Raw genomic sequence first — 24,386 nt, 5'->3', positions numbered from 1 at the left:
GCTGAATAAATGTATTAAACTTAGTTGTACTGACTTTTTCATGGATTTTTGCCGACCCAACACAACAAAACCAGTCATTTAAACTTTTTTCAAGTTGGGTTTTTTACAGTGTGGCTACAGTTCAGCTGCCAAATGTGGGGGTGTTTGGCAGCGATGCTTCCTTCTGTGTGACCGAGAGGTAGATCCAGAAAAAAAGTTTTTGTTTCATCACCTGTTGTGAAAGGTCAAGGAACGTTTTTTCGTAATTGGCATTCACATGTTGCTAAAAAGACTGGCGTCAGACCTTGCTGTAATCCAGAAGTCCTCCAGCAAACTCCTTTGAAGATCTCTGCTACGAGTTTCCTATTTGGAAAACACCACATGGCACATTTTAAGTTGTTTTCTTCCTTGAGGGGGCCGGAAACCGGTCGGGTCTTTCAAAACGGTCAGGGGTTAATGCACTAATGGCATTAAAGAATGGCCCATCCACACATCTGGAACGATTGGTTTCTGCAAGAGTTGAAGAAAGTTAAGCTTTACTTTGTTTTCCAGGCAAAGGATGAGCATCTGTGACTGGGCACTGCCAGAGGATACTAGAAAATTCTGTTTCAGGATAACACAGAGCTTGTTTTCATTTAAAAGGTTGGTGTGCTTCACCAGGAAGACTTCCATCTCTGTTGCTTGACCCCTTGCAGCCCAGCAGATTTAAACCACTTTAGGCAGGAAGAGTGAAGGAGGTTTGAAGGGAATAGAGATATGTGTTGCATTGTTCCTCATTCAGAAGGTGTGATTGTCTTTTAAAGGAATGATCCACCCAAAAAGTCTCCGATCGTTTACTCGCCCTCATGCCATCCCAGATCTATAGGGCTTTCATTCTTCAAATTGGAAGAAAAATAATCAATTTCTGTGAATCCATATAATGTGTACAAGACCACCAGAGTTTATCCAGTGTAGACAACATTGCTGATTATGATGGGCTCTATTGTCTTCTGTCACTTTGTGTTAAGATCCTCGCATACAGTGAACAAGTGATGTAAGAAAATACTAATATTAGAAAGTTTTTAAACCATAAACCATCACTTCAAGCCAAGTTCCATACGTAAGTGAATTTTAAAGATCATGCGAGAAGTGATATGGAAGCACAGAGGACTGTCACCAGAGATGGTCTTATTATTGGGAGATGCCAAGGTCTGCGTTTGTAACATTGCAATGTAGATCACGTGTGCCTTGTTAACCAATCACATCACAGCCCTGATGTCATTGACTTTCTGTCAAAGTTGTGCAGCAGTTAACCAGTTTATCAGATAACATAGAAATGACTGAGAATTACCGTAAACTGAATCCTAACCATCAGAAAAAATATTATTCTCTTATAAAACACCATTTTTTTCTACAAAAGTAGTTTGATCCAAAGTTAATGTTTAATGGGTGCACGAAATGCACTGAACTTCAGAATTTTCCTGTACATGCCCTCAGATCGTTCCGTGCAATAGATTATGATGGGCTCTATTGTCTTCTGTCACTTTGTGTTAAGATCCTCGCATACAGTGAACAAGTGATGTAAGAAAATACTAATATTAGAAAGTTTTTAAACCATAAACCATCACTTCAAGCCAAGTTCCATACGTAAGTGAATTTTAAAGATCATGCGAGAAGTGATATGGAAGCACAGAGGACTGTCACCAGAGATGGTCTTATTATTGGGAGATGCCAAGGTCTGCGTTTGTAACATTGCAATGTAGATCACGTGTGCCTTGTTAACCAATCACATCACAGCCCTGATGTCATTGACTTTCTGTCAAAGTTGTGCAGCAGTTAACCACTGTTTATCAGATAACATAGAAATGACTGAGAATTACCGTAAACTGAATCCTAACCATCAGAAAAAAAATTATTCTCTTATAAAACACCATTTTTTTCTACAAAAGTAGTTTGATCCAAAATTAATGTTTAATGGGTGCACGAAATGCACTGAACTTCAGAATTTTCCTGTACATGCCCTCAGATCGTTCCGTGCAATAGCTGTTGGATGCTATTTCTTGCTTCGTTATCAAGAAGCTTATAATAGCAGAGCATTTCTTTCTTGGCGTCTGTCTCTTTGCTCAGCGTGTTTCCTTTAAGGATATCCTGATCAGATTTTTTTTTCTTCGCAGGCGGATCTCATCATTTGCTCTCTCACCCTTTCTCCCTGCTCTCTTCTGTCAGCCTTTTAAATATAGGCCTCCAGGTTCGCTAACATGTTTGTTTTTGAGATTCTGATTGGAACGGAGCACTCTCTCTTTCTCTTTCGCCCTGTAGTCACGCAGCTGTCATCACCTCCAGTGGCTGCAGCCGTGGCCTCTTTTTCCGCAGGGACGCGCTCCACTTATGGTGCACTCTTAATTACACTCTGCACCGCTGAGGTACGTTACACACCGTCGCTGCAACCGACCTCAAGAAAGATAGAGCTCGCCGCAATGGCTGCCAGACACGCTCATTTTTCTTCTCTTCAAACCGGCTCTGGAACACGCATCGAGAATTCAGCCTCCAGTGTAAATATTGGTACTCTGATTGTTGCGTTTGGCTAAGGCCCTGGCTCGTCTCCTCTGAGTTAGCAGTTCTGTAGGCTGTGTGCTCTGTCGGGCCATTAGCCAAAGCAGCACAGATTCCACATAAAGCGTGTTGTATTTAAAGGAATAGTTCACAGAATGTCAGTGCTGCTCTCTTCCGTAAAGTGAAAGTGGTCGGTGATTCATTCTGGCGAGCTCCAAAAAGGATTACATAAAGCAATTACATAAAATTACAATAACTTTGTGTGAGGAACAGACTGAAATTTAAGCTATTCACTACTAATCTTCCTCTCCGGAGGATCTCTCAAATCTCATTTACTCCTTCAAATACAAAATGCAGACACTATTCTCATCAAGTTTGACATGATACTGTTCTTCACACAAAACTATCTTACGCCTTGAGACAACTTGGAGTGTCCACCATTTTCTGTAAATGTTCCAAGACTTCTGATTCATTAGCCGCTGTAGGTCAATAACTAGAAGAATAACAAAGTGCAGTAAATGGTAAAACTATTTGCATTAAAAAACAGTGTGTTCAGGATGACAATAGTTAAATAATATAATAAGAAGCACCAGTTTGTAATATCAAGCAGCATGACAGGTTGTTTTTGCACAGGCAAAAAAACAAACAAAAAAACTGGATTTCGAATGCCTTACACATAAGTTACAAATGGCCAAACTAGACATGCGTTAAAAATAAAGTGGATTGTGCAAGGGTTGGATGGACGATGATTCTGCAAGTTTTTGTGCACCATTTTTTGAGTACATTTAATTGGTAACAACCTCTGTATCATTTTTTCACACAAACAAAATCGTATGAGTAGAAAACCTCAGGTGTTGCTAAACAAGTTATTCAATTACCAACAGCATCAACAGTAACAACAGTGTAAATAAAACTGCCAAACTGTAAAAAAATGCATCCTTCTGTATTCAAGCATGCATAATTCAAATATTCATTGTAAATATAACAATCTTAAGTGTGCTGTATTGAACAAACATGCTTCAGCAAACTAATTCCTTGTATAAAGTACACACACACACACACACACACACACACTCACACATACATATATATGTTATGTAAATGTATATATAAACAGCAAATGTGTTGCTCATTGTAAGTTGATGTTAATGCATTAACTACGTTAACGAATGGGTCTTTTTTTTTTTTTTAAATGTTACCCAAATATGTGTACGTTTATGCTGCCTTTTTGGAGCTTTGTGTTATAAATTACCATCCAGTTTCTTTCAGTGGAAAACAGAAGCAAGGACATTTTGGTTAATATCTCCTTTTATGTTTTACCTAAGAAAAAGTTATTAAATGGGTTTGATTATTTCCATTTCTATACAAAGGATTATTTTACAAGCAAATGCACACAAATTAAGCGGTTTGAAAATGGACTTGCACAGAGAGGTGAGATAGATGGTAAAAGTTGATAAATGCTCAGCTGAGAATATGCTGACGGGAATAACTGAACATTGACCACTTGCATTAGAAATGTGATTTATATCAGCAGCCGTTGTGCTAAGGGAAAGGCAAGGGGTTCTGGGATATGAAATGTATCATGAAAGACACGAATGTGTAAAAAAAAACGGCTGTCTGACTTTCGCTACGCCTGCCAATATGTAACTCCCTTTTAAAACAGGAGAGATCCATTTCAGCAAGCTCTCCCTGTCAGGAGAGGCAGAAAAACTTAAATTAGCTTTATTGTTTCTTATCATTGCACACGATCGTATTTCTTCATGTTAAATCACAAGCGCTCATAGCCTTTCATAATGACTTTGAGAAATCATCCACTTTGTAATGACCTGTGCTCCAAAAACTCTAACTATTGTTTCAGGCGCAGTTATAACAAATGACCTTTGCTGCTGTAATGTGTGTGTGGAAGTATGTTTGCGGGTGTGTGTTTCCCAAGTGCTCACATTCCCGGCCCCAAACACACTAATTATTGCATACCAGCAGTTTGGTCCAGAGGTTTTCCTATGTCGACAGCTCATTTGATTCATTAGTAAGCTCCCTGTACGGTTTGACCAGAGGACCCTGAGGGAAGGAAAGCAAGAAAAATTGGGAGAGTGACAAAAATGGGAAAATAGAGAGAATAAGAGCAAGGTGGGGGTGAGTAAGATATGAGAGTGTAGGAAGTGAAAGAGAGAATATAACCATGTGCTTTGGGGGAAAGATGGAGGGATGACATTGGAGGTTTGCCCTGATCACTCAACAAAAAAAAAGATGATTGATTTGCTTGCCTGGGAGATGACATGCCCCAGCCGAAGCAGAGAGCTGTTAACTCGATATGCACAGAACAACTCAAACCTGTTGTGACTTCGAGAAAACACCCAGCTTGACTGGGCTGGCCGTAACGGCACGCAGATTGGCAGTGAGATACAAGAGACCCGCAGGGCAAGATAAGGAAAAGAGGGTGGAGTAACAGGAAATATAGTGGAGATGGACAGATTCTGAGGCTTCCTTAAATACTCGTTTGCATAGTTTAACTGAGTGTGGCGTCTGATGATTTCAATCGTCGTCTGCTTGGAGCGAATATATCGTGTCAATAGTCTTGTGCTGTGCAGTTTGGTGTCTTTTCTTCTGCCAACATGGAGATATCCAAGTGTGTGCTAATTATTATGAATCCAGTGTGGAATATTTTTTCAGTAAGGCATCACACAATTCCTAAATTCAAAAACTTTTAATTGTTTTACGTTAATGCAATTGTAAGTGTGTATGTGTGTATGAATATCATGTGTACAATGCTAAGTATAAGGCCAAATTATAATCTTATTTTGCATGTTGTAAGTAAGCCTAACGTTACAATCAAAAACAACTGTTATTAAGCCATCAGTATCAAATATTTAGGGTGACCATGCGGGCCACTTGCCAGGATTTCTATATTACCTAAAATATCCAGGTGTTGGCTGTTTGCACTGTGCAGATTGATCGTTGTATAACATTATTTCACGAGAGCTATAGAGAGCAGAGCAGACGGCTCCTTATGCTTTCAAAGGTTTTTTTGCGGTACTTTGGTGTCATACAATGATTGGTGTGCAGCTTCAAGTCGAATGAACGAACAAACACGTGCGCGTATTTGCATCGCTTTGATCGTTGTCACCTTCTCACACGCGACGTGCCACAATTGGTCGATTATGTACAATACCGGCATGTTATTGGTCAAACTACTTTGGATGTTTTAGGCGATATCAAAATCCTGGCCAGGATGTGTCCCGTATAAATGGCACATATGGCCACCCTACAAATATTATTATTTGATTAATCTTGCATTTTGCTCATCTGTTGGCTTTTTTGCCTACTTTTATAGGCTACATTTTGCAGACTTCGCAGTAAGGCTGTGTGATATGGCAAAAAAAAAAAATAGCAATTTCTCAATTTATTTATTAAAGGGGTCATATGATGTTGCTAAAAAGAACATTATTTTGTGTATTTGGTGTAATGAAATGTGTTTATGCGGTTTAAGGTTCAAAAAACACATTATTTTCCACATACTGTACATTATTGTTTCTCCTCTATGCCCTGCCTTTCTGAAACGCAAATGTTTTTACAAAGCTCATCGGTCTGAAAAGCAAGGTGTGCTCCTCTTTTGGAAGGCCAAACAAAGTAGTTTCGCTTTCACAACGAAACACACAGCGCCTTCACGACATGGCGGCGGCAACAACAATACTACAGCGAGAATAAAAGTTACGCCTTCTTTCTTTGCATGAACATTTGGGCGGCGTTATGCAAATCTTCCCACATCGTGACGTAGATATGTGGGGGCATGTTAGAACGAGTCGTTTTACGTAGGCGTGGCTGACTAAAAACTAACTTTTATAAAGAATATCTCTCGGGATTTGAGACTTACAGACTTTACAGATCTTCTTTATGCACCAAGAGCTTGTAACACTCCAAAGAGAAAGGAAAAATTGAAATCGCATCATATGACCCCTTTAAAACCAAAAATCTAATAAAATCATGCCAAAACATTACATTTGAATTAATCAATAAAATCTGGAAAATCTGAAACCAGCCCTACTTTGCAGGCAGTGTTATAAAGCTAAAACTGATTTTATAGATATACATAGGATCTTTTAATACATTACTGTATACCATAGGTTTCACTATTAACACACAGTTCCCTATTGTGTGATGTCACTGTAATGTCTATTAAACTGTATAATGTAAACTATATAATTGACCGTTGCACCAGTCAACTGATTCCTTACATGGTTGTGCTAGACTGTTTCATGTGTCTTACAGCACTCTGTGGTCTCTGAATTTCAGCTCAAATTAGTAGTTCATGTCATTTTAATTATTTATACAGCAAGTAGCTGTGTACAAAGCAGGAAAATGTGCTGTCAGCCAGTCATTATCACAAAATAAACCCCTTCAGGGTGATGCAAGACCATTTGCAGTAATGACCCGCCAAGTGTGTATTATTCTTCTGCATATGATGTTGGCTTTGTTGTTAGAAAATACATCATCAGTGATGCTGATGTTGAAGTGTGTGTGTCTTTCACACTAATATAGAAGTCCTGGTACTATCACCTTAACGGGTTTACAGCTGATTTCTTTTCTCTAGTTAATCCCGCACCAAGCTAATGTGGATTTATCTGGACTCCCGTGAGGGCCCTGATTAAATCGAGCTTCCTAAAGCCCGTCCCTGCCTCTCTCTCACTTTCTCTGAGAATAAGAGACCCCTGCATCAAGCAGGGAAGTGGCGTTGTCGCTAACCTGTCTGTCACCAGCAATTAGCGGTCAGATCAAAGCGCTGATGCAATCACAGCCCCACTGTGGCTTCCTATTATCATCCCCCGAGAGGGCTGACACTGAACGAGCGCGTTTGTGTGTGTGTGTCTTTGAGAGAGGGGTGTTATATCCTTTCCTCGCTTTCACTGATCTCTGTAGGTAATGCTTGTACCACACCCTTCATCCTGCAGTCATTAGTACGTTTAAATTTGATTGTCTTAACAATCAAATCAGCATTCAGGCTTAACCAGACAGAAGGGCTGGTCACACTCTTGTTATTTCACATTCAGAGCAACAACTGCTCAAACTTGTCTACCCAACCGTTTACTTTATGTTGCAGACAGACAAAGAAGTAGCTCGCTAAAAGTTTACAATTCATATAAACACAAACTCATTTGCAATGTTAGCAAACTGTGGATTGTTAAATATGCGAACAGTGCTAATTACAATAAAATAATATCATACATTACAAGCTATACCAATCTTGCTAGTTACCAAAATAGAGTAAATAACTTCCAGAAGTCATCCAATAAAAGCTAATATTACAGTTTGCCACCATTTGAGTTGAAGATAATGAGGAAATTTAAGTCTTAATTCTCCATCGCGGTATGTTTTTAACTAGGATCTGAGCAGTTGGGGGTCTTATTTGCGTTGAAATATTTTGCGTGTGACGCCCACACTGCACTGCAATGTAAACAAACATAAGCATGTAGACAGTGGTTAAGTTTGACTTGGTACTTAGTATGTCATAAATTCATATACCTATGAAATGAGAGATCTAAAATTTTAAAACTTTTGTAATGTGGTGAATTAGCCTGTTAGCATTAGCCATTTAGCATGCAATACCGACAATGGTAGGGTGACCATACGTGCCATTTTCCCAGGACGCGTCCTGGCCAGGATTTCTATATTGCCTAAAATATCTAGGTTTTGGCTTTGTTTGCGTGTGCAGACCGATCGGTGTATGACATCAAACTACCTCAAGAGCATTTTGAAAGCATAAGGAACCATCTGTATGGTACTTTGATGTCATACACCGATCGGCAAAGCCAAAAACCTAGATATTTTAGGCAATATAGAAATCCTGGCCAGGACGCGTCCTGGGAAAATGGCACGTATGGTCACCCTAGACAATGGCTGTGTCCGAAAGCTAATGCAACTGACTCAAATCCTCGCTGCCTTATGCAATGACTTTGCAGGCAGAGTTTGCACACGAAGGTACCTCACGAAACTGGTTTCGGACAGACTTCTGAGGCAGCATAAAAGTTTAATGATCTACAACAAAATAGAGAGACTGAGAACTAAGTGAATATTTAATTACAATACTAATTTCTCGCTAGAAATTACATCAAAAGTGAAAAAAAGTTGGTCAAAAACCTACATTTACACACAAACTGACTACCAACTGCAACTTTCAGATTCCATTTTTATTTTTTAGCTCAACCATCATGGATTTGAATGCACAGGATTGTGGGATATCAAAGGCAGTGAAGGATACATCTATACTGCCTTCAAAAATCGATCAGATGAAGGCATCTCAAGAGACAGGAAATGAAGCTAACTCTGGATTCAGATATGCCTTGATGCCTGCGTACCTTGGAATACATTTTCAGAATTTTTCAGCTTTCAGATACAGCCAGTGACTAACAAATATGCCAGTTTGTCATAGCGACTTTTAGCTGACTTATTTGTCTGTCTGCAACATAATGTCACATTAACTGTTAAGTAGACTGTATATTATATTATATTATATTATATTATATTTAGGGCTGCCACTAACGACTATTTTTATTTCGATTAATCTATCGACTAATTTATCGATTAATCAGTTAATTTAAACGATTAATTTCCCACACAAAAAAAACAAAAACAATTTTACTTAAGAATATTTTATTAAACTATATTTTATTAAACCAAATGAAATCCAAATTTCTATGAAATCATTTTTTTAAAGCAAAAGTAAAGTGCAACATAGAGTGCAAGAAGCAAGTGTCCATCTCATAGTCCAAATCACTGAAATCAAAGTTCAGTATTATAGTGTAAGAATGACATATCCACGTGTTCTAGTCTACTAATAATAAAATTTCAATAAAAAGACACTTTTTAAAGGAGTATTTACCAGAAATGTTATTTACCAGAATTTATTTAGGAGAAAAATGTAAATGTGCAGTATTTCTGAAAAAAAAGAGAAAAAAAAAAAAACTTTATTTTTTAATTTTTTTTATAAAATCAATTAATTGGAGATGCTTTTGATTATTAAAATTTAATGGAACCATTAAAATGGAATCCAGAAAATAATGGAAAACAGAATTAGGTAAAGATAAAACTGTACAACTCAATTAATTAGACAGGCTTTTTGATTAATACAATTTAATTTAACCATTAAAACAGAGTATAGAAAAATGAAAATGGAAAAAAAATGAATTTAGTGTAATATTTAATATTTGGCCATTTCTTTAGGACAGAAATGCTATAGCCACTGTAATTAAATGAATAAGTGGATATCAAAATGTGTAAACTCAGAGTGAGGGTTTGAGCTTTTATTTTGAAAACGCGATGTATTCTCCTGAGTTTGCGTGGATTTATAAATGATTTACCTTACAAATCTGATGAAATGGCGCACGTTGCGTTCCCAGATGAACGTTATAATAAACCCAAACTCACAACAACATGCAGAGATGGAGTTTGAGACGCTCTACACATGTAAATGATAACAGTTCCTGTGGAACTACTGTGAACGGAGCCTCTGTGTGACGCATGTACTTAACTTGCACGCATGCAAATAATTAAAGCGCATATACTGTATTAGAACGGCATTGCATATAATTAATTAAATCGTAGCGTTTGTGAATTCACAATTATGCTTAATTATGATTTTTAAATGGGTTTAATATATCATGCAGCCTTGGAAAACAGTCTAATAATGTGTTTTATGGATTCTCGTCCGTGAAATGCGCCACTTCCGTTATTTTGCCGGTTAGTCGAAGAGAGCAAAATGAAGTCGAGGATTTTTAAAAATTGAATAGTCGAATAAAATAGACGAATCGCGACAGCCCTAATTATATTATATTATATTATATTATATTAGACTTCTTTGCAGCTCTAACATTATATTATATTATAGGAGAATCTGGAATTTGTTGTATATTGATTAAGGCTCTTAAAGCCCCTGGAACACACACCTTTCATGGCTAATTTGGGGACAGTGCAATGAAAGCAGCAAAGTGTGGTGCGTCAAATGTCACCCATCATGGTTATTTCAGGGGCCATTTGATGGCGCAATTCCCGTCTGTTAGCGTCTCTCTGATATGGTAATGCTAATTAATGGCGTCTTATCATGGTGGCTCTGATACTCACAATCAACAAGATCTGGCTGTGTGTATTTCATTTAATGTCCTTCAGCCTCAGCCAGTAGCTGTTAACATCGTTAACCTTTACTCGGACACAATGGAGATAGACAATTGTTTTGTTTTACAAAAATTGTGTTTGATCAGCAGGGCTCACCTTTTCCAGAAGCCTCTTCTCTTGTCCTTCTAAATGCCAGATAAATAAACAGAGCTGCTTAGAATGTCACTCAGCTCTCGTTTTCACAGTTAGGTTTCTGACATATGACTAGAAATGATAAAATAAAGGAAATCACGACTTTGTCAGCAATGTTTATGTGAGTGCTACAAACAATTATTTGTTGTTGGAAGTCTTGTAGGTTTTGAATGACGATAAAGGTTGGATTTTTCTGGAAGCCAGATTTTGTCATTTTATTCCTCATATTTGTGTATTTATATATTTCTAAAGCAGCTTTGTTTATTGCAATTGCAACTTCATATCTCACAATAGTGGCTTTATTTATTAGCAGTTCTCAGTTCCACACACACACAAACTCAAACCAACCGCATCCACGCATAAAACTCCCCCCTTCTCCTTCTGTCCCGTCACTGAGGCAGAAGTATCCAAACTTCTCCTCTCCAGCCATCCTACAACATGCCCACTAGTCCCAATCCCCTCACACCTTCTCCAAGCAATCTCCCCTACACTTTTACCACCACTCACACATATCATCAACACATCTCTCCTCACAGGCACCTTCCCCACTGCATTCAAGCAGGCTCGGGTAGCCCCACTGCTCAAAAAACCTACATTAAACACTTCACTTACAGATAGCTACAGACCTGTCTCTCTCCTTCCTTTCATAGCAAAAACACTCGAACGAGTTGTTTTTAACCAGGTATCATTATTTCTTACACAGAACAACCGACTGGATCCTAACCAGTCAGGCTTCAGGAGTGGCCATTCAACTGAGACTGCGCTACTGTCAGTTATTGAAGCCCTGCGGATTGCAAAAGCTGATTCCAAATCATCAGTTTTTATTTTGCTGGATCTATCTGCTGCTTTTGACACGGAGAGATCCTCATCAGATCCTCCTGTCCACCCTCTAATCACTGGACATCACAGGGATTCCACTTCGCTGGTTTGAATGCTATCTCACTGGTAGGTCTTTCAGGGTGGCCTGGGGTGGGGAGGTATCCAAAGCACATCAACTGATCACTGGGGTTCCTCAGGGATCAGTTCTTGGACCCCCCCTCTTCTCCATATACACACTACATCTTTCATTTCAACCAGATGATCCAACGGTAGCTGCACGGATCTCAGGCTGCCTGGCGAACATCTCGGCATGGATGAAAGAACATCACCTACAGCTCAACCTGGCAAAGACTGAGCTTCTTGTCTTCCCGGCCACTCCAAATCTACACCATGACTTCACCGTCCAGTTAGGTTAATCAACTAATTTACTAATTCGTTCTCTCGATTTATAAATTGTGTGCACGATTTAGCAAATCGAGGGAACAAATTAGTAAATTGTGCGCACAATTTATAAATCGAGGAAATGAAATAGTAAATCGTGCACACGATTTAGCCTACTATTTTTTTCCTGCATGCCATGTGCGGGGCTCCGTATGTAACAATATTTTTACGGTAAAATAATTTTTTTTTTACTGTATATAGTAATTAAACTTACTGTTAACCTAGTCTTTTACTTTAACATTTACATTGTTTTTTTTCAGTTTAGACTAAAGTATTGCGTTAGCAACATCAAATTTATTGGAATCAATTGAGAGTGTTGAATTTCTTTTGCATGAAGAGCACTATTTGTGTGGTGTGCTTGTGTAAGCTGTCAATGTCAAGCATTTCATTTTAGTCAGTTTTGAGATTTTATTTTGGTCGGGATGCTGCTTTAGATGGTAGTTGACCTGTTTACCCAAATCAGCAAAACCTATCAAATTCCATGTAATGCATCCTGACGGAAAACACTTTAATCTTTGTATTCATGAGCACGGCAGGGAGAACTGAGCCTGGTGATTGAGAGAGGTATTTCGACAGACTCCAAACTCAGAGACGTGGGTCCCGGGTGGTTTCCGTGCAGCTGAAGACAGTGATCATTGTAATCTTCACCCTGGCAGGGGACGAGCCAGCTTGCCCTGGGTGTGACACGCCTGTCACTGTAGTCCACGCTTGACAGCGTTTGGCCATGACAAGTCCCACCGCTGTGAGGCAACCGTCCTTCCATCCCTGTCCAACACATACCCTCACACGAACAGAGGTCTACAGACAATCACACACATTCACAATCGCATTCTTTTTCCTGGCTTTATGGAATAGACTGCCGGGCAACTTTTGTCTCCCTCGGCCCCCTTTGTGTCCCAGTCGACTGAGAGAAGTGACAACTTTGTGATGGCTGAATCATAGATGTGCCCATCTTATCTTCCTGAACATCACTTACTGTATGTGCATGTGTGTCACTTTCCAAAGTCGTTTTACTTTTGGGAACGGTCCTAATTCCTGTGGACGCAGGGTTGACAATTAGTCAGTTGTCTTGTTTACGATGCTGCTTCACATTTTCAGTCACTTTGCATGGCAACTGAGGCATCTCGCATCCCTCTCCTCCAATGAAGCTCATCATGTATGCTGAGGGGACGGAGTCACGGTAGAAGCACACAACAATGACCCCAATCCGTCAGCAGCTGTTGTTTCTCTTTGCGACGACGACTCTTCCATCTACACCAACGTGTCATTGACCAGACTTTGTTTGTTCTTGTATGTCTTGCTCCTTCTTTGTGATGTTTCGCAGGGTTTGGCAAAATTCAGAATTGGAGAATTGACTCTTTTTCATTTCACGAGTTGCCATTTAAATGCAATTGGGAACACCTCATAGGAAGCTGAATTGGAATGACAGGAACTAGAATACATTGAATTGGACTTCAAAGAAGCACTGGTAATTTATTCTGAAAAATAAAGTGTTCTTCAAAAGTTAGTTATAAAATCTGTCTATTGTTCGTTCTATCATTCTGTCTATGGTTCTATTCAACTATTGTTCTATCTAAGGCTGTATCTATCTATTGTTGTATCTGTGGTTAACCATCATTCTATCTATGGTTCTAACTATCATCCTGTCTGTGGTTCTAGCTATCATTCTATCTAAGTAGCGTTTTATCAGTGGTTTGTATCTATCTGTGGTTTTATTCATGGTTTTATCTATGGTTCTATCTAACTATCATTCTGTCTGTGGTTTTAATCTAACTATCATTCTGTCTATGGTTCTATTCAACTGTTGTTCTATCTATGGCTCTATCTATATATGGTTCTATCTCTGGTTCTATTTAAAGGGGTCATAGGATGCTACATGCACTTTTACAAGTTGTTTGAACTGAAATGTCTGTTGGCATTGTATGTACACAACCACCCTATAATGATAAAAATCCACCCAGAGTTTTTTTTTTAATCTACTAAAATCTTTACCCCTTTCTCAAATCAAGCCGATCTCAGATGCCTGTCTGTGTGACGTCACAAAAACAGGCCCCTGTCACGATAGTTTGATTGACAGTAGCATTTCAGCACAGACTGGACTGGCGTCTTACCTTAGACCGGCCCCGAGTGAGCTGTCATCAGTCCGCCATTGTTTCCGCCGGAGCAGATGTAGACAAGAATGACTCCTAAGCGATTGAGGTGTTCTGTTGTTGGATGTAATAATGAACATAGCAGTAGTCATTTACTCCCGACATCTGTGCCGCTGAAGACTCGGTGAATTACATTTGTTTTTGAAGGGAATGCGCCCCCCCCGATCTACCTAAATGCATCTATGTTCACACGAAGAGCTGTCAATCAATAAATTGGGAAAAAAAGTAACTTGCGTTACTTATTTGAAAAAGTAACTCAGATATTCTCTTGTAAATTAAAAAGTAATGCGTTACTTTACTAGTTACTTGAAAAAAAGTAATCTGATTACGTAACTCGCATTACTTGTAATGCATTACCCCCAACACTGGTTACAGACTTTTCATTAAGACCCTAAAGAATCATATCAACTTGTGGAAAATGGGCATCCGATGACCCCTTTAACTATCATTCTATCTATGGTTCTAACTATTGTTCTGTCTGTGGTTCTAAGTATTCTAACTAGCGTTCTATCTATGGTTGTGTCTATCTGTGCTTTTATTTATGGTTTTATCTGTGGTGCTATTTAACTATTGTTCTGTCTGTGGGTCTAGCTATCATTCTATCTATAGTTTAATTCTAGAAGTCTCTCATTATAGTTGTTCTAGCTATCGTTTGATTTATGGTTATATATATTGTTCTATCTGTCTATATAAGGTTTTATCTAACTATTGTTCTAACTATGGTTCTATCTACCTATCATTCTGTCTATGGTTCTGTCTATCTTCCTATCAGTCTGTATCTAACTATCTAAATTATCCAACTATGGTTGAATCTATCTGTGGTTCTGTTTATGGTTTTATGTATGGTTTTATCTAACTATCGTTCTATCTATGGTTCTAACTCTCATTCTATAGTTCTAACTCGTTCTAGCTATAGTTCGATCTGTGGTTCTGTCTAGCTATTGTTCTATCTATGGTTCAATATAAGGTTCTGTCTAACTATCGTTCTATCTATGGTTCGATTTATGGTTCCACCTAACTCATTCTATATAATGGTCTATGGTTCTGTCTAACCATTCTATTTATTCTATCTGTGGTTCTGTTTATCGTTTAATGTATGGTTCTATAGTTTTATTTATCAGTCTGCACATAAGGCCTATAAAACTTCTGGATGGAACAGATTTTTACTTATTTTCAAAACTGTCAAAAAACATAAATTCTAATTCTAAATCAAATTCAGGAATTGATTTGAAATTTATAAGGCGTTCACAATTCAATTTTGAATGGCCACAGCCCTGCATCATCATCAACCTCAATATGCTTTACAGCCGTTTGCAGTAAGTGAGGTGGACAAGAAGTCCTGTGGCTTCCTGAGAACAAAGCCCTTTGTCAGAGTCGGGTGATCGAATGAAGGAGAAAGATACAAGGAGAGACGCGCAGAGACAGAGATACAGAGAGTAGCTAGGCTGACAGCCCCTACGGCAGACGGACCAAGATTGATAGGTGTGTTTGAGTCGGTGGGGACATCTGAGTCACTGTCCGCGTGGTTTTATAAAGGTGCTTGCCCCTGCTGGTCACGGCCCTGTTATGTCTTCTTCAGTGTCAGAGACTGAGAGGCTCAGACAAAAACAACTTGAACAATGACGCTCGCGAGCACCTCATGCTTTTGACAGCGCGCATCAATCAAACACGTAGCCCAGACTCAATTCTTTGATAGGACACCTTGATGGCTGAGAGATGCATGACATCCTGCTTCACCTGGCAGTAAATAAAGTCTACGGATTATTCATGAGGTAAAGTAACCGGATACGTAACGACGTATGCACTAAGCCTCTGGGCTGAACAAAACGTTTAACTAGTTTGCGGAATATCCCTTAGATCTTTTAATATCTTTCCTTTTCTTTTTATTATAATAATTCAATTTGAAATAAGCTACTGGCTCAGGGACATTAATATAAAAGGGTCTATGGCCCAATGAAATCTTATTACTTCTAATTACTCGATACTTCTAATTATTTTTCCACAGTTGTATACCCTTTGCTTCCTCCGTTCGCATTGTACTCATTAGAACCATTGCATAATTGCACTCTCAATGAATTTGTTGACTAGTGAGTAAACAACTTTTGACTGTTATATTCCCCAAATAATTACCTAAATTGTTATTTGTGCTACTTCAGAACAAGGACAAAATAATACAGGATTTTCAGTATCTAATGTGTAATAGTTTATGTAGGTGAGAGCATGCTAGCACACCACAGTTTTGTAAAACTCAATCCTGTCCTCATTTCCACCATCTCCACCACACGACTGCTGCCATCCTACAAATGAAGCCACATTATTTTTCTCAGCTTTAACAAGCTCCCAACCTTGCACCATGGCAGCTGCTTGTTTAGTACTTGTTGTTGACTCTTTCCTCCTCAATCCAAGGCCTTCTAATGATGGTGCTGGACTGTTTGTCGCATCTAAATAGTTTCTCTAGTGGTGGCCCACCAACTTCTGTGTATCACTGATTTTAGGCCATATACCTTTGGACCAAAGTTGAAGACTCCCTCCGATACGTCTTCTACGCTTTGTCGGCGATCATTAAGATGGCTTCCAAACAGAGCAGATTGCCTTTGGAAAACTCCGCGGATGTTGGCACACGCACCCTGGGGGACAAGCATTGAATAGGACTAAACAGACATCTGCTGCACTGTGAATGCGAATGTGTGTTTGTGAGTGATATCTGAGCGTGCATGTGATACAATGTGATCATAGGGTCTAGTCAGGCATTGAGTCATCTTGAGTCAGTGAACTGGAGCAAATGGTCAGCTGAGCTCCAGATGAGGGCTACGAGCATGCCGGGCTCACCCGAGTACGGTTTGGGGCGAGGCGGGGGAATGCGCCCCCGCGAGAGCCCCCACAGTCCGCTTTTAATCCCGAGTTGCTCACTCAGCCAAAGGCCTTGAGGGACACCCACCATGTCACTTCCGATGATCAACCGCAATTTCAGTCAGTGCGGAGGAAAGCTGCCAAGTCCTCTCAAGCCAGGATCTGAATATTCAGAGACATCCTCAAAAAAGCCGGCATGGGGGTGGTTTCTGTTTAGATGGTAGATGCATTGTCCAAAAAATAGATGCTGACATTAATTTTGCTGCAGAATCAACAAAAGTGAGGACAGCACAGTGATGAACATCATGGATCAGACTGTGACAATTGATGCTTTCCTTTCGCCTGGATGACAAAAAAAAAGCAGGGGTTCCATTAAGCTGCTGAGATGAAGACCAATTTTCAGCCTCTAAGCTTTGGTGAATTCCCAAGCCAAATGAGATGTCTTGCTGAGGATTTGTCTGAGGCAAGTGTTCTCATTTCCAGGGGAAGTACCGCAAGATCAAAAGAAGTAAACTGTCAAGTTCATTCCTCCTCATCTTCCTCCTCCTTTCGCCGGCCAATCAGTCCACTCATTTATCGGCACTCCAGGAAGCTGTATAAATCACGCCGGACGCAATCGACCCGAACTTTACTCATGATCAGTTGCTCAGAACAACTCATGGATTTGCTGCTTGCTTTGATCAATATTAAGTTATTTAAGAACTTTGATGGCTGGCCATTGGGCGAGCCAGGAATTTATTTTATTTTTTATTCGTGAATGTGTGTTTGTGTTGGCTTGGGCTTCATGTATAGCAGTTGTCTCTGTTGACTTTCATTTCACTCTTCACACTTCTTTTGTCTTCTAATCAGAGGTTGCGGTAAGCGGTGTGGATTTGCTGGTGGAGTCGGAGTGTATGTAGGCGGAGGGAAACCCGGAGCCAGTCAGTGTAAAATAAATATGGACGGTGGAGGGGCAAACGGGAGCGGATCATCTGTTTTGCCATCTGCTCATGCCACTATGTGCGTGGAGCCACATCGATGGCTGCTCAGTCTATCGAGACTTGTGTTTTTTCGAATATAGCTTAAACTGAGATCTGCCTCTTTGTACTTATTCGTAGACGAAATGCATTTTCGCTCATTTAGTGGATGCTTTCATTGACTGTATATACAAGCACATGAACGCCAAAATAAGAAGTATGTGTGACAACGTGCTTTTTATACTTTCAACGTATCTGTTCACATTGTGAGGCATTTGGATGCTCATTCCCAGGTTCCCTCACTCACCATTACAGAGCTCAATGCCCATGCATCCTCTTTTGGGCTCAGGTACAAAGCGTGGAACCGAGTCTCTGTGTGTGTGTTCCTCTGCACTGCTTATTTAGCAAAGCAGCTGGCATGCTGCAGACATTAGGAGAGATGGAGAGAGGAAAGTGCCAGCCTGGAAAGTGATCGCTGATTGTTCAGTTGGCAGTGTCCAATGTGCCAGCCTGGTGCTTTTTGTTAGCAACCAGAGCTCCAAATTCCCAGCTCTCAGTGGGGTTGGTTACGTAAACCTACATGCACGCCTTCTTGCAGAATATGACCCAATATACCAGCTCTCTGGCTATTTGTGCGTGATTTTATTCTGTTGGGGAAGGACAGTTTAAATGGCTATTTATAAACTTGTATGGGTAGTTATATTTTACGTGTGGTATGCTCCATCATTTTCAGCCGTTTCAAGAAATGTGACATTTAGCAAAAAAAAACATTTTTTTTTTTTTTTTTTGGATGAAGTCTCAGCTTTCAAAGTATTTCAGTGTTATTCATTGCATTTACATTTACATTTATATTTGTACTGTATTTGTATTAAATTTTTATGTATAGGCCTATTGTTCTGTCATTCTATTTAGTATTGGCTCAATACAACAATTTTGGCTTCGGTACGATACCAGAATCTAATATCTCGGTGTCCATACTAAATATGTAGGTGACAAATAAGCAGCCTCCTTTTTTCTACCTCTATCTTTCTATTCATTAAAGATGTATAGTTCAGTAACAGTTTGGCATGCCACTAAAATAACTTTATAATTAGAATACTGACTTACTAATTATTAGACTTCCTCTTTTACTATAGTACATAGAACTTGCAGTGTTTTTGCACTCAAAATGTGTTTCTAGGTCAGAGTGACTCAGAATGATTGAGCAGGTTACATTGAGTCAAATTGGACAAGTGGGACTCAAGCAAAACTCCCAACTTTTAACTCTTGATATGTGTATGCAAGCTGTAGAACGGAGAGGCAGTTGTATGTATGGCTGGATGGCTTCATACACTCATAAATATTCTATTATAGTGAAATCGTGCAGATGCTGTGTGTGTGTGTGTGTGTGTGTGTGTGTGTGTGTGTGTGTGTGTAAAGACTGTTTGTTGCTTAAACGTATTAGTCACATATATTGGACCTCAAGTGGAAATGGTTTATATAGGGAGTCATAAAGCAGATTTAATTTAATTTGTTTCAGCATCGGAGAATCAATATCCAGTCAATTGTTATTTAGCCACACGAACAAGGGCTCTGTGATCAAACACAGCCTGATTGCTTTCATTGAAGCACACCAGCAGGAAAAGACGTGTTCTGTCTGTAGCGATTATGTTGCATTTTATGGCCATGTGTAAACTTGGACATGACTGTCATTGATGCGTAAGTCTTGTTTGCGTGACGGCACCTCCCTTTCCCCCAGACATATGCCACAATGGAACTGCCGGATATCCTTGATTCATCCGTTATCCTCAGAGTGACTTGTCTTGATATGGAAAGTGGAGATGAATGATGACTAAGGCGACTTTTTAGCTTAAGGTCTCCTGTCTGTCATGTCCTGAACGATAAACGCCACCGGGGTGACAAGGGAACCGAGGGGGTCGCACAATTTGCCCCAGTTCCTCCTTACCCTGCTCTTTGTTTGCGGCCCTCCGGGGTCTGCTTCCTGTCTTCTCAGTAGACTTACATGCAAATTGGACCTAAAGGGTTGCTTGCCATGTAAGAAAAAACATAAAACAGAAAAGACAGAACAAACGGTCATTACGCTAAAGAGATCTGTCAGTCTTGCTGGTCCAAAAAGCGGTCCGTGTCTTGCTGTGCCCCCTTTGATACTGAACGTTTCCCTGTTATAAAAAAAACCTTTGTTCCCAGCCTGACTCTGCACTGTTGCCGTTTGATAGAGAAATCCCTAACATCCCCTGTTCCGCAGTAAAGCCAGGGATTTGCCATCCCTCTTAGGCATAAAGACTGTCCCCTCATTCGGTTTGAAGCTGCACCAGTTTTGCCAGCTGTCGTGTTTTTTCCCCCTCCCCTCTCTCGCTGCCTCTCCATCAGACGTGTTTGAAGTGGCTCTGGCATTTGGCAACAGAGTATGAGGGCTTTGAAAATTGGCCTGGCTGAAAGTTTAATTCCAGCGCCCGAGTCACAGGAGGTGCAGGGACGCATGCCGACTCGGTATGTTTGAACCTGCACTTTGAGTGACCTTATCAGCCCTGGAGTCTCCTCATTAACGTCATTACAGAGTCTGGAGAGAAGTCGGACTCTGGAAGGGAGGAAAAATTGTCGGTTTTGTCTCTTTAGGTAAGGAAGTCACAATCAACATTTGCTGTTCCAGTTGTTCACAAACCACCGCCCCAGTGGGACCCCCTTCTGTTTGTAGTCCATCTCTGGTCCACAAGATGAAGTGTTTGTCCTGTAAATCAGGTCAATATAACAGCCGGTGATTAAAGACATAGCCACAGCTCCGCCGAGGCCCATAAATAGCCACTGGACTGGCTAAGAATTCTCATGTACGCACGCGTACACGTCCATCGCACGCTATCGACGCTGAAGGAGACTAATCCCCGAGCTCAAGGCCCGCTCTTAGACACACATACATACCGGATCGGTTTCGAGGAGGGAGACAGGGTCTGATCATCAGCAAACGCGATCTTCCCCCAAGAAACCCCCCGTTCACTCTGATAAGTGCTAATCCCGGCTCGCGTGGAAGCGTGACCGAGATCAATTAAACTAGTGGCAGATAGCAATCAGAGCTGCGGGCCAGCCATCAAATGAAGGGAGGAAACAGAAGGAGGAGAAAAGGATCAGTCTATCTCCTGCTATCTTTTATCGTCCCTCTTTTCCTTTATCTCTCTCTCTCTCTCTCAGTGCTGCAGTCTTCCTCAGAGCCCGGCGGCAAGCTGAGACTCGGGGATCGATTTTCACTGCCTCCTTACAGCTGTATAAAAAAGACAACAAAGAACAATAACCGTCATCATCGCCACCGCCATTATATCTCTGGTCATCAAGATGATCGTTATCTCCCTGAATGATACTCCTCTCCTGTGCCGGTTACATCAGCAAACTGCATTTCCAGATGTTCATGAATGCTTTGTCTACGGGGCTTCTTCTGTGATTATTTGATCTGTTATTGTTGTTGATGGTGCTGTCTTACAACTGACTTGCACGTACAAAAACAATCCACCACATGAAGCATATTTCTTAATGTGTTAGCATGCCTACAAATAGAAAGGAATTTGATTTCAAGTATGTTCTTGGAGTCGCGTGTAAACAGACGGCAAGTGTATCGTTCGTGCCAGTGCGCCAGGTCCCCGGTGGACCACTTTCGCAGTAAGCCCACAGTAAGATTGAAGAAGATCAGAATGATTGAGAAAGTGAGATATGGTATGTTTGGATATATTATGCTATAATATACTATGAGGTACGCAGTGATGGGTGGATTACTTACAAATTTTAGTCTGTTACTGATTACAAATTGCATGATGGAATTTATAGTTTGTAACACAATGTATTGGATTACACAATATTAGGTAATGTATTCTGACTACTTTTTGATTACTTTTGACCTAAAATATATTCCATTATATATTAACATCATAAAGTGAATTAAACAATACATCAGGGGTTCTCAAGATCCATTTCCTGCAGAGTTAAGCTACAACCCTAATCAAACACATCAAGGTCTTCGGGCTCTCTAGAAAGTTACAGGTAGCTGAGTTTGATCAAGGTTGAAGCTAAACTCTGCAGGAAAATGGATCTTGCGGGCCAGAGTTGAGAACCCCTGCAATACATTATGCCTGGGATTCCCAAACTGGGGTTCATGAATGAACTACAGGGGGTTTGTGAGTTGATGAAAAGTTGGAAGACTTTTTAAATGTATAAAAGTGGTCAAATTTTAGAAAGGAAAATTTAAGAAAGATAGAAAAAAAAAGAATTAGGGTGAGTCAAATTATGAATCATTTGTGAATAATAGGTAATCATGTAATCTGTAAAAATAAAAGTAATCTGATTATAAGCATTTAAAAATGCAATATAGTCTATTTACAAATACTTGGAATTTGATTACATAATCCAGATTACATGTAATCAGTTACTACCCAGCACTGACTATACTATACTATACTATACTATACTATAATTCGTATTTTGCAATATGTACGTTATGTACTGTTGGCTACATGAAATATCCAAATAATCAAGTACATTTGATAGAAGTGCAGAAGACACAGTATCCCACAATGCATTGCTCTCAATTTGACCTGCCATTTCTACCCAATTTACTGTGATTTTTGCAAAGTTCGATGTGTTCCTGGGTCAGGGTATTTTGTTGGTCCTTTCTTTAAAAAAAAAAGTGCTAACTCCGTCCCTAACCATGCATAGCCATAAACCGTAATCTGAGGGGAATAATAATTAGAAATTATTGATAATTTTATTAAAAGCCATAAACCTTCCCTTTCGTTGACATGATTGGCTTATAGGAATGTTGTTCCTGGACTAACAAAGATGTTGATCCAAGAACATGTCCTACTTGGCAAAATCACCAGGGTATCACTGTCATTATTCTGCCCAGAGACGCTGCTCTGGCCCTGTTTACACCTCCTAGTCACATCTGTCTCGGGTGATCCGATCACATGTTGTCAGGCGAGACACACTGCTGTTTACACCTGGCAGTAACATGCATTTGAAAATGCATCTCCTGTGACTGTGTGTGATAGAGGGGTGTTTCCCTGATTTTGTGAACAAATACATACCTCAATTTGTCAGTGTTTTAGTGTTGACAAATGCAAAAAAGTCAAGAAAGAAAAAAGGAAAAGGCCATTTTTAGCAGAATTCTTACTTATTAGGAGAGCTTTAGAAGTGCTTCACATTATATCTTTCACTGCATGTTGATATCAGACATATTGAAGATGTTCTGTGAAGTCTTGTGCATATATATGTTTTCCTAAAATTGGAATTTAGTTAGATATTTTCCTTTTAAAGGGGTCATAGGATGCCCATTTTCCACAAGTTGATATGATTATTTAGGGTCTTAATGAAAAGTCTGTAACATAGTTTGGTTAAAATTTCTCAATGGTAGTGTAAAAAACACTTTTTTTTAACCCTGTCAAAAACAGCTCTTTTCAGATTAAGCCATTTTTGTAGCATTTTCCTTTAAATGTTAATGAGCTCTGCTGACCCCGCCCCTCTCTTCCGAGCTGCTCTCAGAGAGACTGTTTACTTTAGCCGCATTCATCGTGAAACTTGCTAATTAGCACATTATTAGGAAAGGCGATTTGCAAAGATTCATTACAAAACATTATACTCACTTCTTCTGTAGATAAAGCTGGATCACGAATGATTCGCGCGAACAGACGCATTTAGGTAGATCGGGGGTGCATTCCCTTCAAAAACAAATGCAAACCACTGCGTCTTCAGTGGCTCAGATGACGGGAGTAAATGACGACTGCTATGTTCATTATTACATCCAACAACAGAACACCTCAATCGCTTAGGAGTCATTCTTGTCTACATCTGCTCCAGCGGTGAAACAATGGCGGACTGATGACAGCTCACTCAGAGCAGGTCTGAGGTAAGACACCAGTCCAGTCTCTGCTGAAACGCTACTGTCAATCAAACTATCGTGGGAGGGGCCTGTCTGTGTGACGTCACACAGACAGGCATCTGAGATCGGCTCGATTTGAGAAAGGGGAAAACATTTAACCAGATAAAAAAAAAAACACTGGGTGGATTTTTATCATTATAGGGTGGTTGTGTACACACACTGCCAACACACATTTCAGTTCAAACAACTTGTAAAAGTGCATGTAGCATCCTATGACCCCTTTAAACAATGCCAATCTAGAGGTTAAGGAGAACACTCTTAAAAATAAAGGTGCTTCACAATGCCATAGAACAGTGTTTCTCAACCCTGGTCCTGGGCGCCCCCCAACAGTGCACATTTTGTATGTCTCCCTTATCTGACACCCATTTCAGGTCCTGGAGTTTCTTCTAATGAGCTCATGAGTTGAATCAGGTGTGTTTGATTAGGGAGACACACAAAATGTGCAGT

At 39.9% G+C, this 24,386-nt stretch overlaps 1 long non-coding RNA gene across 1 annotated transcript in view; it reads left to right on the top strand.

Moving 5' to 3' along the window:
• Window positions 1–24,386, top strand: part of LOC107739788 (uncharacterized) — a 49,046-nt gene that overhangs the window by 12,583 nt on the left and 12,077 nt on the right. The gene's annotated exons all lie outside the window — the stretch shown is intronic.

The sequence above is a fragment of the Sinocyclocheilus rhinocerous genome, unplaced genomic scaffold (assembly GCF_001515625.1).
Source record: "Sinocyclocheilus rhinocerous isolate Xijiao unplaced genomic scaffold, SAMN03320098_v1.1 scaffold2120, whole genome shotgun sequence".
Classification (NCBI taxonomy): Eukaryota; Metazoa; Chordata; class Actinopteri; order Cypriniformes; family Cyprinidae; genus Sinocyclocheilus; species Sinocyclocheilus rhinocerous.
Note: the sequence above shows the minus strand (reverse complement) of the source record. Positions and strands in the feature narration are given on the sequence as shown.